This window comes from Pomacea canaliculata, linkage group LG9, assembly GCF_003073045.1.
Source record: "Pomacea canaliculata isolate SZHN2017 linkage group LG9, ASM307304v1, whole genome shotgun sequence".
NCBI lineage: Eukaryota > Metazoa > Mollusca > Gastropoda > Architaenioglossa > Ampullariidae > Pomacea > Pomacea canaliculata.
The window spans coordinates 7,971,844-7,988,512 of NC_037598.1; the positions used below are offsets into that span (position 1 = coordinate 7,971,844).

At 42.8% G+C, this 16,669-nt stretch overlaps 1 protein-coding gene across 1 annotated transcript in view; it reads left to right on the plus strand.

The window, feature by feature from the left end:
* The window catches only part of LOC112572132 (DDB1- and CUL4-associated factor 1-like), a 35,770-nt gene extending 19,380 nt beyond the window's left edge, over positions 1-16,390 (plus strand). Inside the window, exon 11 of the mRNA XM_025251682.1 lies at positions 16,113-16,390. The gene's annotated coding sequence lies outside the window, so the exon portion shown is untranslated. The remainder of the gene's footprint in view (positions 1-16,112) is intronic.
* Positions 16,391-16,669: the final 279 nt, after the last annotated feature.

Here is a 16,669-nt window from a genome sequence, read left to right on the forward strand (position 1 = left end):
TGACTGCATGACAAGGGGTGGGTGGGTAGTGGAAGTCGGTGATTCAGTGTGCGAAATCCACTCGCGCACCATCACACAGAAACACGCACATACACACACCCTCACACCCACACAAAGCACGTCGAAGTCTGCACTGCTGACCTACCAAACAGAGGCAGGCAAGTGGAGGTTTCGAGCGACACCAGTAGACTTAACGCTTTGCTCGCCTGGCTCAAAACGCATACGTCTGTCTTGCAGCTTGTTGTGTTTGCCAGCGCGGACGCACACGTGCTTGTGTGTTTGTTTACGCGCGAGACGGTTACTGAATTTGGTCGGACGGACACGGACAGGCTGCTGCTGCGACGGCGACGACCGTGCGGCCTGCGCCGTGGTTGTGGTGGTGGTGTTGTGGTGGTAGTCGAGTGCACACACACCTCGAGACAGGGGTAGGGGAGGAGGGGGAGAAATTCGTGGACTCTGCGACGGAGTGTGTGCGTGTACGACCCCGAAGGGCGGGCGACCTTCGACCTCGGCGTCGACCTGTGCCTTTTTTTTTTTTTTCTTTTTTTTTTTTTTCAACCCCGGCAGAGCCAGCAACTGGGCGACACACACGTCGGAAGCCGCTTTTCTTCTTCAGTCATCTGCTTCGATCGACCACACTGAGAGGTCAGCATCCTGACGCTGTTGTCCACTCTCGCATTCATCTCATTTCCCATCACCACCATCCTGCCTCCCGCTCCCACCCCCACCCCACCTATCACTCACTACTATCCATCACTCCGATACTCCTCGTCTTTTTTTTTTTTCAGGCAGTGTCAATGTGCAGAGACTTGAGTGAGAGTTGAGTCAGCATGTTTTCACTCTTCACGCTGGGCTTTGCCCTGTACCGGAACACACCATTGGGAAAGACTGCGTTCGTTGTAGGAATGTGTCCTTGAGTGAACTTTTACCTACATGGCAGATTTCGCAGTTGTTCGTGACTAGCCCGACGATTTCCGAGCTTTTTGTGGTTAGCCGCCACGCAAGGGACAAGGGTATAGGAGTCGGAGGCCGGAGTCTTGGGTGGGTGGAGACGGGTGAGGGAGAGGTGGCTGGAACTGGAGAGAAGGAATATGGAATAACAGGTGGGAGATTGTTTTTGTTTTGTTTCTCGTTAAAGCTTTGTGGTATTTTGTCTCGCCTTATGTTGACATCGGACAATGTGTATGTACACCCGACATATTGTTAGGAGAGGTTCCACGTGGCTGCTTCAGTTTAGTGTGCTGGCTTGCTTCTGTCTGCTTACCTCTTTGTGTGTGCGTGCGTGGGGTGTTGGTTTGGATTGTTTTTTTTTTCAATCATTGTTGAGATGCTCCTCACATGGACCACTCACTATCAAAACATCTGTTGAGTCAATGATATTGCTGACTCAAATCTCCAAAAAACACTTCTTTTCTCCCTCTTTCAGTCCTCTTTCAATTTCCCTAGCCATTTTCGGGTTAAGCAACGCACGCAGACTAACCGTGGTCTTTTCTCATTATAAAGCCACACATTATGATTATTGGGCATGCACATGAACTGCACGCGTAAAACACATTGCAGCTTTTCTACAGTCCTTACATTTTATGTTTGTAAGGTCCCGTATATTATGTATGTTTATTACTTATGACACGGCGTTTATTATTTTTTGTTAGATTTATTATATCGAGTGAGTTACCAAGTGAACAACTCACAACTTGTCAGTTGAATCTTCATGTCACCTATACTGTATGACGCACCAGTCTTTTGAAAACTATTGTTTTTTTTTTTCTTGAATGAATTTTATCATGTTGGTGCAAGAGTTTTTTTATGCCCGTTCTTTTGCCATATTTACATCAAACAGTTTCTAATGACTCATCTATATAATTTGTGTTACAATAAGCAATAACTCTACCTCGTTTTCTGTTTACCTTTTTTTTTTATTAGTGTGCGGATGCTTTAACCACGTGTTGACTAGATGTGCAAGTGCTTTACTCCATCCTCCTTCCGTTTAACTCTGTGTACAGGTGCTTTTTCATCATTCCCCACCAGTTCCTGCTGTGCCGACGAGACACAAAATCAGATCATAAATTTTAAAACGTGTCGCTTGAGTTTTTCGTGCACAGCCCACTGAGCTTCCTTCGACACGGAGAAATGCGCTCTACAAATTCATATAAACATATATATATACTGTATATATAATGTAAAGATTAAACTATGTAAAGATTAAACTAAACGTTTTGGTAATTTACGCGAGGTATCAATGGAATTTGTTATTCACTTCTGATGGTTATGCAATACTTTAAACTGCCAATGCTTCAGGGAGATAAATAGTTGATGGAGATACAGAGAGTTTTTGGTTGCCGGTTCAATATCGGTGTAGCACTTCATCCGCCTCCCCTCTCCCCTACTTCCAGTTGACCCATCTGTGGTATAGGTACCAGACCCAGTAGACCCAGTTGTAGTATACATGACAGGTCCAGGAGACCCAGCTGTGGTATAGGTACCAGACCCAGTAGACCCAGTTGTAGTATACATGACAGGTCCAGGAGACCCAGGTGTGGTATAGGTACCAGACTGTGTTAACTTTTTAATTGCTTGAATACTCGTCACATATTTCTTATCTTTCTGAAGCGTGCTCCAACAATTGTCTGCTCCAGGGAGTCGGAGGAGGAGGAGGTGGTGGTGGCGCTGTGAGGGAGTAGTTTTTGTCAACAATTATCAGTGGCATCAGCACACGAACGATAGTGACCGCTCCTGCTTTCCCGTATCATTTTATTGAGAAGTAGTAGAAGAAGTAGGCACACGAATGAGGCAATCGCTGTCTGTCTGGAGCTAAAGAGCGACCTAGCGCTACAGCCCACAGCTTACGGTCGAACATGGGAGAGAGTAGAAATATTTGAGGCTAGCCTGAGTACAAAATGATGTTTAAGCGATTGTTTTTTTACAAGATATTTTTCCCAAAATCTGAGTGAAAAGTTGAAAATTCACAGCACATTTTTGTGATAAATTTATGGCAGGCCTACTGTCCGGAACTGTAAGCTTAGTTTCAGATTGACTCGGGTTGGCCTTTAAGTATTAATGAAATGTGAAGCAAGAGTACTTTATAACAAATGCCATTAGAGCAATTAGATAGGAAATACAGTGTCACCGAAATGCTGAATTTTGGACACGAAACCAACACCAGTGTTTGCACTGAAAGTCGGCGACGCCTGCATGAAGAAGGTTCGCACCGAAAATCGCGTTGAGAGAAATGGGCGCGAAACTCGCTCATGCAAGAGAACAGTGCAAAAGAATGAGAGAGAGAGAGGGTGGTGGGATGGAGTGGAGGGTGGGGTGTGGGAGAAAGCTGCTTAGAAGAGATCAAGTCGATCCGTCCATAGATGGCGCAGGAAATCCTATAAACAGTACCACATAAGAGTTCTTTAAACCAGCTTTTAGAACAATTTTTCAAGTAGTTTTTCTTTCTTTCACTTATTTATTCTTTCTTTCTTTCAAGCCAACATAAGGTATTATGCGTTTTAATGACAAAGGTCGAAATTTCCGATTCCATTTATTTCTTGAGAACGCAAAACGGTAACAGGGTAAAAAAGCTATTCCTTTCCTCTTGTTGTCATCTTCATTATCATCCATGTAATTGTCGCGATAAAACAGAAAGCAGGTCTTCGTGTTATCGTATGATCTTATTTAACAGTTTATTTTTTACCTTCTTTGGCACCTGGTTAATCTGTTTTATTACAAAACCAAGTGGATAATATTTATTATCCTATTTAACAGAACCTGCAGTGTGGTGTGACATCAAGCTTTGTGTACAGTTTCTTCGCAGTTCCATCATTTTTTGGAGAATGGCAGTAGACATAGTAACATGCAATGGGAGTATTTCAGAGCAATTAAACGTTTCAAACATACACACACACACACGTATGCATGCGCACACTTCGAAAATGACATGGGAGAGATTCAATCATTATATGAGGTAAAGCAGGATTGTAAAAAATCCCCAACGTATAAAAACGAACATTTTCATTACGTTCGAATCCGTGAATTATCTATGACAATCATTAATCAAACATTTGTACATGATCATCATGTATTTATACTCAGACTGGTGGGACATAGCTTCATCTCTTTAAGAATTGCAAATATATGAGTACACGTAGAACCATGTGTAATACTCTTATATTTACATATTTGTATACCCATTATACCCTACTCAAACGCGCAATCTTGTGCAATTAGCTGTTCAACATGTACCCGCTGAAGTTGTTTTTACTCTAATTTTACTTGCATTCACTATGTATTTTGCTATATAGGTAATCTTATTCTTTGGTGTACTTATGTTCTTTACTCTCTTTGCATTAGATATTTTGATAGAAGCTACATTTCTCACGAATAGTTTCGCATGCTTCACAAGTGTGCAGTCAGTTTTCACACAGGCTGGTCAGCCTTTTTGTATTGTCGCATCAGGGTCAAGCCTCTTCTTATTGGGAATGAAAGCCAAGGTTCTTGTCCTCGGCCTAGCAACTCGACTCTTGAATTGTTTATCTAACTCTCTGACTTGCAAACTCACCAAGTCTTTCCGTCTTTCAGGCTTACAAGCTTGGCAAGTCTTCCGTAAGGGTAAGATAATGTGACTAGGACAGCACAGCCAGGCAAAGATACGAAGATACGTAGATACGAAGATAGATACGAAGAAGCAGAGATGCGAAGATAGTATGATTTACAACAGAGAAGAAAGACGCTAATTTGGAGGCGATGGCGTGATTAGAAAGTCACGAAATATTATTTCACATTTGACCGCAGGCTTGGCTAGACACTGAAACTGGCTTACAGCAAAGATTGTATAACATAAAAATCGGAGCGTATTATAATTCCCGGACACGTGCTTTGTAACAAGCTCATAACCATAGTCCTGCAGGCGTTACATGCAAGATCACAGGCTGCTGTGTGTGTGTGTGTTACCCAAAGTCTCAACTGACAAAACATGTCCAGTTTGAACAGACGAAACACAAAGGAATTAATTCTCTTGATATACAGGATCAGTTTATATTTTTCCTCAGTCTGTCAGAGGCTTTTCTTCCTTTTGTAAAACTACTGAGAGCTGTGATGTAGAACTGCTGGGGGCTGTGATGTAAAACTACTGAGTGCTGTGATGCCTGTCGTCGCTTTTTTCTGAGTAGTTTACATCATTGCTGGATATGTATCCGTCTAGTTTCTTGCTCTTTTCTCTCTTTGCCTGCATTCTCTTTGACGCATTGGTAGTTTCGTTCTGAAGACTTACAAAGTGTTATTGTAATACCTCCAGCTGTTAATAATACAAAAAGTTTACAATAAAAGGGTCGAAATTTCCGTCAAAATTATTTTTACTTATTAGGATTTCTTCGACTTTTCTTTTTTCTGTTGACGACTTTGATGAGGCTTCCGTCAAAAAATATTCTTGTCTCGCGCGCTGGCATATCCATAGCTACATCAAAGAATGTGGTGCGGAGGCTTGTTTTTTCAAGCATGTCCAATTGTAAATGTCCAGGGTGAAAAATTAGTTCAAGGTGCAGAGCTGACAAGGCGTGCAAGTCACGGACATACTGGAGATCCATTCAGACCTGCAGATGGAATGTTAAATGGGAAACCCTTGATCTTTACCTCGCAACCCACCTCCACTGCCACTCCAGTTTGTACTCACCAGTTTTTCTCAGAAACTTGCATCAGGTGTAGGTTTCACGGTGTTTTCAAGTCACGCAACACCCATGGGAGTGAAGCTTTGGGCAAGAGTGCGTAGCGAGGTTGTTTTTGCCTTCTGTTTTTAACAAGGATCCCCTCCCTCCAGGGAGGGTAACATCCAGGGGTCGAAGTTTCGAAGCCACAGACAGAAGCTACTTCATATTTCTTTACCCTAGGACACTTCTGTCTCTGCTTTATAAATACGGCTCCGGGGTAAAATAATATTTGCGGCGTCTGGACACATCTTTATAACTTCGGTAACAAGACGCTTTGTTGTCATTGAGCTTCCCATGTTGCCCCGGGCAACGCATTACCCTCGCTTCATCACTCCGGTCCCAGGTTACTTGTGAAGTTGACCTGTTTGCGCCAGAAGGTTGCCGCTGTCAACAACCATCTCCGAGGTAGCCTTACCACCGTGTCATGCTCTCGGCCCCTGGGATGGTCGAACATAGCAACTGTCAGCACAGTACTGTAGTTAGCTGTACTAAGTATACTGTCGTTAGTTTAGGCTAACTGCCTCCAGGTAAACCAGGTGACGGTGTATCATGATAAGACTTACGGCACGATAGGTCTTCTAGGGATGTTGTGATGGTAGGTGTGTTGACTTATAGTACACATGGTGGTGTTATGCCGTGGTACCAGGCAAGCTAACATAACCAGCTTGTGCTAGCATTTTTTTTTTTATTGAGTTGACAATATGCATGTAGTAAAATAATAGAAACGCAACCAGCTTCCTTTACGGGAAAAGAGAATATTGTTTAGGGCGATGAGAGGTGTGCAGGATCCTTTGATGTCGACCTGTTATGTGTGCATGCTACGCTAGGCATGCATCTGTGATAGGAATGCTGGGTTTGGATTATACATGAATAGCTGTATAGGCAAAACTCACAGCTCCACAAATATCTGTCATTGAAACAGGACACTCTTGTAGTGAGGTGAACGCCTCCTTCTGTTTCTGTTCCTAAAGGACTTGTTCTGAGTGGTGCCTCGGAATTTTCTAAATAGATTACTGGTTTGGAAATTTTATTTGGATCGGTGGAATAGTTTTTTTTAAGAAGTGTACTTTTTTCTTTTAAAAATTAATAGCCAAGTTGTACAGTTACTTAGTTTCCTTCATGCTCCTTGATATTAGTGCCGAGTTGAGTTGTAGAGAGCAAAGTTTCCAAGTGGATGCGATTTTTATCAAGTCAAGTGTATATTATTTTACATACTTTTTGTCAACTTTGAAAGAGCCAACCAGGTGGTGTTTTTTTTTTTCAAATAAATGGGTTCATTTCATAATAGGATAGGTCGTGTATGTAAGAGGGGCTTCAGCGCCAAGTATTTGAAACAGGTCGTGACGTCATCATGTACCACCCGATGCTTGCTAGTCAAGCTTTCCGGAATATATTATGAACCTGCTGAGTGAATTTTTTTTTTTTTTTTTTTTTTTTTAACAGCTGCCATTTTTCCAAAGGTCAAATATTTACTACATAAAATCGTTGGAAATCATGGTAATGATCGTGATAACTAATCTGCTCAACTTGGCTTCAATTACCATGATTTGCTGTCTTTGGTTATTGTATACTTCAAAGGTCTCGGTAATCAAACTCTACAAGAACTAAACCTATAAAATGTTAACGACGAATACAGAAATACAGAAAAAGGTTAAACATTGTTGGTATGAGTTAGGTTAGGACTAGGTTTCTTATAATGAAACGAAAGTTTATTTTGGAAACTTTCAGCCGCGATGTTAATTTGTAGTAGGTAAAGAAGAAGTAGATAAAGAAATACAACCAAATAACGTTTTCTTAGGGATGTGGATAGTTTCACTTGGAAGTGAATAACTCCGACTAGTCAGAAGTCCTAGGGTCCACTACAAGGGTGAATTTCCTTCCTGGGCCAGACATACCAATTCTGAACATTTTCACAGTACTCTCGGCGTCCCCGTGAATAGCTTGCTTGTTTGTGTGTTGTGTGCGCGTGCTTTCGTGCGCGAGCTTTATAACGTGTGCAATGAAAGATCGTATATCTTGTGCATCTGGACCATCACCTGCAGCTTCTTCGCTGTAATTCTTTTAGAGAAACTTTTAGATATAATGCAATATTTTCGTGCTGTATAATTTAGAGTTAACGGGTGATGCCTTTCCCAAAGCTGAAATCCGAGTGGATAGCTTGGAGAGACAGGTCTTAATGCCCAAATGTCCGAGTGGGCTAGGGGAAAAAAATGGATGAAAGGTATGACTCATTTGATCGTGGCTAGAAAACAGGTATTGCATTATATGCAAAGGATTTTACACTCTTGGAAAATTACCGAAGAAAAAAGCCTATTATTATTATTAAACCATTTGGTGAGCATTTCCAGGGCAAATGAAATCAGGAAAAGGTTCAGAGCTTCTCAAATCGTGTCGAAATCAATTCCAAAGCTGACGGCACATCACATCAAAAAAGAAAAAACACACAGATATGAATGTATGAGAAGCAAACCTATTTACCCAAAGGGAGTTTAAAACAGATTTCTCCATAAAGTTGATGTAAGGTAATGATGCTCAGGGTTTGACATCCCACGGACGTGTATTGATGGACTGCTGTCTGTCTGCCGAGACTCACTCTTGGCCTATTACAAAGTGATCCGCTGTTAGTCTCGGCGAGCCATAACAAAGAACGTGAATAAACCGGAAGCTATGTCGTTTAATACCTCGTTTTAGTAATTAATCGAAAATGTGAATAAACCGGAAGCTTACTGGTATGGAGCCTCGATCTAGCAGTTAAGTGAAAAAAAAGAAAAAAAAATCGTCTGCCAGCTGTCCAGGGGATATAAGTTCGTGGTCACGCGCAAGCTCAGTGAGGTCTGCGCTAAAAATAAAAAGGGGAATTCCCACAAACTAACCGGAAGGGTTGATAATTTTAACTGTTTTATGATAAAGTTTGAACGATTTCGGAAGGAGCTGGTTTTGATCTGTGACATGCAAGGGTCGTAACGGCTCTTTATTCAGTTCTTTGCTCTTTGTAGGAATTACGTCTCGCAAAAGGATATTCCTGCCCCCCCCTGTACTGGTTACGCCACTGTTCAGGGTTAACTTTACACCTGCGTGATGTAACTCCATGCAGGTGCACACCAGGTAGGTTGGCTAGTCTCTAGATGTCTCTGTTTTGTGTACGATCCACAATTACACCTACAAAGGACGTGCTAGCGTTGTTGGAAAAACAATCCCAAGAGGAAGGAAGTAGCCGTCTTTCATGACTACAGCCCCACACATCTTCAACTACCCTTTGGTCACAGTTCTAAACGCCCTTCTAACCCCGACACACGTTTGAGCAGGACCTGAAAAGTTGTGTGTGAAGGTTACAGAAAATTAATAGTTTGGGGGTGAACAGCTAGAAAAATACTGGTTGGACTGGCATAATCGCTAACAAAGGTCAAACATGAAATTAAGTTTCAAGTTCGGCTAGTAGCAGAATAGGTTATTATTGTTTTCACACAAAATGAGCTGTATTCATTATCCTTGTGGCATACAACAGCTAAGGGGTAATCGCCCAGATTAAGCCTCGTGTAGTGAAGTAAATCCAGTCCTTTAATTTAAAATTAAAAGCGCACCGATGTTTGTCTTTACTCAGGCCGCACAGTTTGTTGTTTATTGCAACATCGAGTGTTTACAACAGCTTACTATAACATAACCAGCATGCATCATATGTTTAATATTTTTTTTTTTTGGGGGGGAGGGGGGATAGGGGGGAAGGAATCGTTTGGTCATGCTGGAACGTCTTTTCAGCACGACGAAGAAAGTGTTTGATTGGTCGGTTGCTTTTTGTTGTTGTTGTTTTTGCGAGGAATTGTTCATCATGAAGCCTCTCCTCATCGATGTGTGCAAAAGTCATGGCGACAATCTTCACCTGGAGCTAAGATGGGGATGTCCTTTCAATACAAGCCAAGTAGATGTTACTCCCAGACGGTTGAGAGCAGCACTAAGCACCATGTGCAGCTGCTTGTAAGTTGTTGAGGGGAAGGTGGTGCGCAGTGGGTAGGGGTGGTGTCCTCACTCCACTTAGGTTACTTCTGACGACTTGCCAACGCACACCACGAAATACATCAACGACAACATCGCCGAATCAGTCTGCTCGAAGACATCAACAAGCCGATAGACTCGCTCACCCGCATTGATTCCTTACCGTCTGCATAACTATATTTATGTTTTATTCTATCAATACATGACAGTTTATATGGAAAACGGGGAGAAGGGTATCCGTGTCCAAAAGTATCAATAACTCGCTCACCCAGTCAGCCAGTGAACTGATTTGTGGACCTCGGGTCATGAACCTTCCTTGCCACGACCTCACTGACTGTCGTCTGTAGCCTTGGGCTACTTGACACAAATATATTCAGAAAAAAGTAACGCCCATAGAGGAAAAACCCGAAATTGTGTTGTAGATAACAGAGAGATGATATCTTTGATAATAAACTTGATACTGTGAACTGTCTTAGATGTGTTCGACAGCACTAGCGTGAATCAGAGCGTGGACAGATGCTGTCCTGTCAGTGCATCATAAGCTGATATATAAGGAGGGACGTTTGGATGGTGGTTTATCTAGGTGAAGGAGGAGAGACATAAGAAGAGAAAAAAAATCTGGATTCTATTTTGTATTTTTGTTTATAAACAAATCTTGCTTCACATTCTGTCCCTCCGTCCACTCCACAGTAATCTTCAAGTTTTTACTTGCTTGCTTGTTTCGTTTTTTAAATTGTAAGTTGTAATTAGTTGGTAAAAAAATGCTGGTTGTTGTTATTATTGTTGTTGTTTGGGGTAGGGTGTTATCGCGAAGGTTTATTTACGTGAACGAAGAGTACTCGCTTGGATGAAGTTTTGCAGTATGATGCTTCATTTCTTTGTAACTGACGATCACTAGGAGGCACTTGAAGAAAGTAGCCCAGATTTTTACGAACATAAAAGAATGTTGCTGTGAACGTCTGCCAGCTGGTCCTGATAACTCGCTGCATGTTATTAATGATTCCTCATTAATTATCGTCCTTACCTCAGTAACACGTAGGGGGCTAATGGTTGTGAAGCACAAGCACAGTCTTCAGCAGCAAGCTGCAGACTAAATTATACTGCAGAATGGGATGTACAATTATACCGGAGAATGAGATGTACAACTATACTGGGGAATGGGATGTACACTTGTACCGGAGAATGAGATGTACAATTGTACCGGGGAATGGGATGTGTAATGAATTATTTAGTATGTTTTGATTTTCTTTGAACATATTGGTAATCAGAAAACAATTTAGTAGCTAACCGAGCTTTCAACTAAGACATTTTAATGAAAACGATATTAATAAAACAATATTTTAAAGAACAGTTAAATTCAATAAAACACTTTGGGGGACTAGGGGGGATCCGAACGTCCTGTAACTGGTTTATTCACCAATGGGATATTCTCACCTTGGACTATATTACAGATATTCGGCTTTTGGCTGTTTGTAGAACACTAACAAAATATTTTTGTGTCGCGGGCTTCTTGAAAAAATAACACACGTGAGCGAGCGAGCTGTAATTGTAGGCACTGCGCCTACGAGTGACGGTGCACGAGAGACAGTTGCTAATGTTCATCCTGTTGCCTTGGTTTCCAGGCACTGCCATAGTGCCATCACCGCGACAGCAGCGTTAGAGAGTTGTCCGAAAAATCAGTTTGGACTCATCTTGACATTGTCAGGTACTTGTAGGCTGGGGACGGAAAACACTCCACTTCAACTTCAACTTTTTTCGTTCGTCTTGTGGGTTTGTTTAGTATTTTTACTGCCTGCTGGTCTGTCTATCCGTCTGCTGGTCACTGTGTTCTTGACTATCTCTGTCGTTATTATTGTACTTACTTTAAAGCTCAGACTTCTTCATAGATAATGCACACACACATAGGTTTAACTGAAATTGGTTTTTAGACGGTTGAAAGTTCTAAGTTTGTTTTCTCCAGTTCTTTTTAAAATTAAAGCCAGTTTCTTGCCGATTGTAAGTTTTTCTTGTGGTCTGTCCAAAATAAAATATGAAAAACATAACATTTATTAATAGTTTCATACATTTGTTAAAATTTTTATTTGTTGATTGACGATTGAAACTTTTGTTAAACAATTTTTGTAATTTTTTTTTTTTTGAAAGTTGAAACATTTTTTTTTCTTTCTCTATCTGATTAGAATGAGTTCCTTGACGACAGAAACTCCTTTGGTTAAGCAAGTCATGCACGAGGGAGTGCTTGGATTCTGCCTGTCCGTTCCGTCCGTCCGTATCGCTGTGTTCATTTCTCTGAGCCTCGCGCACACACGCGAACAGCAAAGTGAGCTTGCGTGAGTTTACGTGAAATCTCGTGTCACCGGCGAGAACAACAGAGACTGGTCCAGAAGGCTGGGTAGTAGAGATTGCTGGACCATGGTGTCAGGGGTGAAAACAGTAAAAGAAGCATGGATGAGGGAGAGTGCGGGGAAGAAGGGGTTGGTGGTGTAGGGGTGCCTGAACCATTCTCTGCCATTCCACGCGTTCGCTTTCCTGAAGGTGTTGTCACAGCTGTTCACGGCTTGGTACCAGACCACTCCACACTACGTACACTGCTTACCTACCCTTATCGAGGGCAGCTAGTATGAAACTCGCCGCCTTCTTCAGACGCGATCGTGTACACAATGCCCGAGCAGAGCTGGTCTTCTGTGACCTGTGACCTCACTTTACAGAGCTGCGGTCGCACCTCCAGCAGCGTCTGTCCTATCCACAGTCCATGACCACGCTCTTGCACTATTCTCACACTTTACACCCCTTTCTCTGCCGTCTCCCTCCTGCCTCCCGTGTTATCACCCCTTAATCCAGCTGTACCCGCCTCTTTCTCTGCTATCAGCTCTGTTCCTCGTGCTATAAACATCTGACTGCTAGCTATCACCTTTTGCCGGGAGGCCTGCTAGTACCCCTGCTCTCGGGATGGGGGTGGGGTTAGTCACGGACCAGACGCAATTCGAAGACCTAGAGATTACCTGGCAACTTCCCAACTCTGCACCTTATTTGTGCGCCTAGAGGTCATTACTGTACTGCTGTTTATGAGCTATCTCGGAGGTAGCTTTACTTCCGCTTCATGATTACGGCCTCTAGAGATTATTGTCCCAGTTGGGTGGGCTGCAATCTCCTAACCCTGTCTTACAACACGGAATAGAAGAAGCTGCGAAGTTTGTTCACCTCGTTCTTCTACGGAGAAGGAGAGAAGTTCAGACTATTTTGTCAGCTGATAGATTCATCCAATGCGTTTCAAGAGCGGAATGGCGGCTATGTCACAAACTCGTTAACCGTCCACGGTGAAACATATTTGTTTTGGCAATGAATTTAGGGCAACTAGCCAGACTCTTCTATTTTCTTCCCCGCCGTCTTTTCCTCCTCTTCCGCTTTGGAATGTTTCTCCATTCTTTGAGTAGACCTGCCCATGGTTAGCCTGAAGTCTTCTCGCCTCAGAAGACAGACACGCGCAGCAGAAGTTAATTGCGAACACGAGGTAAACAAGAAATTAAGTTCGAAGCTACAGGATACTTCACTGCCAGTGCAAAAAATGTCGATTCTCACGCAGCGCAGTCGCCATCCTGGTGGGTCCTCAGGAAGCACTGTTCGCCAAGCGACGAAAACTGTCTTGGTTAGACTATGTTGCAAGAAAGGAGACGGTCCTTCAGGGGTAAGCAGAGAGAGGACATCGTGGAGGTAAGCAGAGAACAAAATCGGTTGGCGAATGTGAAGGAATCTCTCTCAATGTCTTTCCTGTTAAAGATGGAACAAGTCCAGCCCGACAGGCGAAAATTCGCTGCTGGTGGGTCTAATCGGGTATCAGCTTGATACCAGCTTGCTCCGTGTCCAGCTGGTGCCAGTTAAGGGAGGGATGATGACGATGACGATGATCATAATGATCATGATGACTGTGCTGTGATTTTGTTTTCCTTGAGAACACTTGCAGCACTTGGATTGGCATCCATTCTAACTACCGCCGTCACGAAAGGCCAAAGCCCCCGGAAGAACTTCAAGCAGACGCTAACTAGGTTAATCCCAGTCTACAAGCCTATTTTTGTAAACATGCAGGAATTGAGGTCACGACCTATAATAATATTTTTTTTTAAAGGGGGGAGGGGGAAGGGAAGGATTACGAAAAGGGTCAGATCACTGGAACTGGCGTAGCGCCCTTTCTGCTAACACCTCGACCGCCTTTGCCCCTTGATAGGAGAAGCGCTTTGAAGCCGTCGTGTGCAATCTGCTCATCGAGGTCGAGATAGCACTCGTCTTGTCGAGGTCGCTGTCAGCAGTCCTCCCTGACGTCATAGCAGTTGTTTCTTTGAAGTTGAGGTAGCCGTTATCGGCGAGAAGTCAAGATTGCGATGACTCATCAAGCCAGATTTACGACTCGGGCAGCCCTGTGAAGTCGAGATAGCAGACGTGGGCCTTGAGTGACATCTAGCAGTCTTCTCGCTCTTTAGGTTAGGTCACCAAGGTCATCCAACGGGGGTCTTATTTATTCATCAGTTTCTCTAGATTTCAACAAATGATTCTCAGTACCCCAGCGGCTAAACGTTGTTCTAACGGTTTCCTTTGTTTATTTATTTATCTCGACGACTCGTTTTGTTGCGATATTAAAGCAACAGAAGTCTCTTAACGTGGATTTCGTTCATTCACCTACGGCTGTTAAAGGTCACGTGGTCTTAATATGCAACAGTGTGTCAACAGTCTAGTTACAGACTAAGATCATAGATGTGTATAGGTGGACTGCTGTCTGTCTGCCAAGACCAACGCTTAGCCTCTTGCGAGGTGATCCGCTGTTAGTCTCGGCGAGCCTAAACAAAGAATGTGACTAAACCGGAAGCTTTGTAGTCTCATTCCTCGTTTTAGTAGTTAATCTGAAATGTGAATAAACCGGAAGCTTTGTAGTATCATGCCTCGTTTTAGCAGTTGATGGAAAAAAAATTGTCTGCCTGCAGTCCAGTAATAGACGTTCGTGCTAAGATGGCGGTAGTGTGCGGCGGGAACGTGGAGGTTAAGACTGACAGGTGGTTTAGAATCCTAACTTTGCTTCCGGCCTGCAAGAAGAATTTCATTATTTTCAGCCTGTTCATGTACAGACTTCTCAAAAAATGATGGAGCTCCTTTATTTGCTTACGCACGCTCCTTGAGACATGAGGTAGCGAGCAAAACAAAGATAAGCTTACATTCCAGGTCCCCTGAACCTTTCTTGGACTCCTTCTACAGCTCTTTCATCTATCATATCGTGTTTTGAACAGGTCGCCATTGGCGCTGCAGCAGGTGTGTGGTTTTTTTCTTCCTTATTTTTTGGTTCCCGACTCCAAATTAAGTTAGAAATTTGTCTTTAAGAGATAATGAATTTTTCTCGTATCGAAGTCAAGTAGGAAGACCTTGAGTCTGTCAAATTTATTGGCAAACAGGCGAGAAGGAACCTTATTTGCTTGTAAGTGATGACTATGATAAATAGTCACATTAAATTCAGCAACCATCTCTGCTTTGGTAGTTAATTAAGAATACGGTTGTGTACGTGCGTGCGCGCACGTCAGCGCGTTTGTTATATTTTAAGCTTCAACGTACGGGAAGGGGGAGGTGTTCTTATCCGACATGCCCCGTCCCATATCCAATAGGTTTCTTGTGCTGAAATCATCTGGTTTGTTTAAATGGTTTGATCAAGTGATAGTGATTGAGATAGTTCATCAGGATGCTTCAGGCTGCCCATGCCGACACGATGAAAGTGATATCCCTGCGCTTAACTGACTTCAGAGATTGTACAACATAAAGATTGCCCTCTGCTTCAGGCTAAACTAAGGATTTGTTATTGTTGCATCATAGTATTGCTGGCTCGAGACTGTTCTTGTCCTTTTTAGTCCGTTCTCTGTATCTACCTCACGTTGTGTCTCCTGTTACCTTGTGAATTACATTAGTCCGAATATCTCTGCTTTAAAAAAATTGTTCTATGACTGCTCCAAGTCGTTTCCACCTGTCAAATGATTACTTGTCTCCATTTCTTTGCAATTATAACTTTTTGTTTTTATCTCCGGACCACGATATTCACATTTTCCCTCCTCCCGACCTTAGTAATTTTCCGCTACATGTTTAGATTTTGGTCGTCCGTCTGCATCTTGCTCCATGGAGTTTCTCGAATGCTTTATACTCATAATTCCTCGGTTCCAGAAATGACGACCTTGTGACCCTAACAGCTATTATTTTACATCTTGTTTTTTGCAAAGCTCTTTAAGCCTGCGTTGATGGTGAAGATCATCATCATCAATCAATCATCAATCAATCAATCATCATCATCCTTATCCTCCTTCTCCTCCATCCTCCGTCATCATCACGTTGACTTATAAAAGTAATAAGATCGTTTTTTTTAGAAAATCGATTCACATTTTCATGTGTTTGTGTGTTTGTTTTTAACAGCTTTGACCTAAGGGACAATCTGAACAACACATCTCGCCCGATGCAACTTAACCTTCCGGATGGACGAAACTGGATAAGTCATGAACTTTCTGAACTGCACTGTCCGTCCTTGAAAGTTCAACAGCAGCCACGTCAAGTTTATCAGCTGTTCACTTCTTTTTGCGGAACCACTTATTGCTCACTTCCTTCCGACTCCAACAAGTCATGGACATGTGTTCCTGCCAGGACAACGGACGCCACGCATTTTCTGGCAAAGAACAAAGAAAGTCGAAGTAGATTAAAAAAAAAAACTTTTGTCGGACAAACGAAGGCTTACCGTTCCATGTGTTCTTCTTGCTCTTTCGTTACTGCTTGAGACACCTAACTGTTTTGCCTTGAGGACAGAAATGTTGGACTTCGACTCACTGTCCTGAAAGAACGGATCTGGACATTTAGTTCTTTAAGGTTCTACAGGCCCGATGGCAGCTGAGTTCGTGGGTTCAGTCGGCGCTCTATTGCATGGTGTCCAGAGGTCACAACCATCTGATGAAACTTGCAGCAAGCAACGGTGTTTGTGA